This window comes from Eimeria mitis, genomic scaffold (assembly GCF_000499745.2).
Source record: "Eimeria mitis Houghton genomic scaffold, Emh_scaff623, whole genome shotgun sequence".
NCBI lineage: Eukaryota > Apicomplexa > Conoidasida > Eucoccidiorida > Eimeriidae > Eimeria > Eimeria mitis.
The window spans coordinates 9,876-10,717 of NW_013574422.1; positions in this window are offsets into that span (position 1 = coordinate 9,876).

Here is an 842-nt window from a genome sequence, read left to right on the forward strand (position 1 = left end):
ACAAAATAAAACAAACCAAAACAAAATAAAACAAAGCAAAACAAAAGACAAACAGAACAAAATTAAAAAATAAATAAATAAATAAATAAATAAAATAAAAAAAATAAATAAAATACTTGTTGGGTGTAAGTATTTTGAGTATGGCTTCCTTGACGGCCGTTTTAACCGTCGAATGAACGGAAGACAAAGAAGCAGAACGACGATCAAGGAGGCTTTGTTTTACACTAGCTAGCAGCAAATCTATCACTTCTTCTGCTACATTCTTCGCTGCAACAAACAAAAACAAAGTTATTAATTAATATAATTTAATTTAGTTTAGTTTAATTAAAAAAAAAACGAAAAAAAACGAAAAAAAAACAAAGAAAAAATAAAAAAATACAAAAAAATACAAAAAAAAATAATGCTCTATGTATTATCACTAGCTAGCAGCAACTCTATCACTTCTTCTGCTACATTCTTTGCCGCAACAAACAAAAAAAAGTAATTAATTTATTTTAATTTAGTTTAAAAAAATAAAAAAAGAAAAAAAAAGAAAAACAAAGAAAAAAAAACGAAAAAAATACAAAAAAAATAATGCTCTATGTACTATTTTCGCTTGCTAGCAGCAACTCTATCACTTCTTCTGCTACATTCTTTGCCGCAACAAACACAAATAAATAACTAAATAAATAAACAAATAAATAAATAAATAAACAAATAAATAAATTAATTAATTAATTAATTAATATAAACAATTAAGTTTAAAAAAAGAAAAAAAAACGAAAAAACTAAAAAAAAAACGAAAAAAATAATAAAGATTTCAAGTACTGCAATAACAAAAAAAAAAAAAAAAAAATTATTTG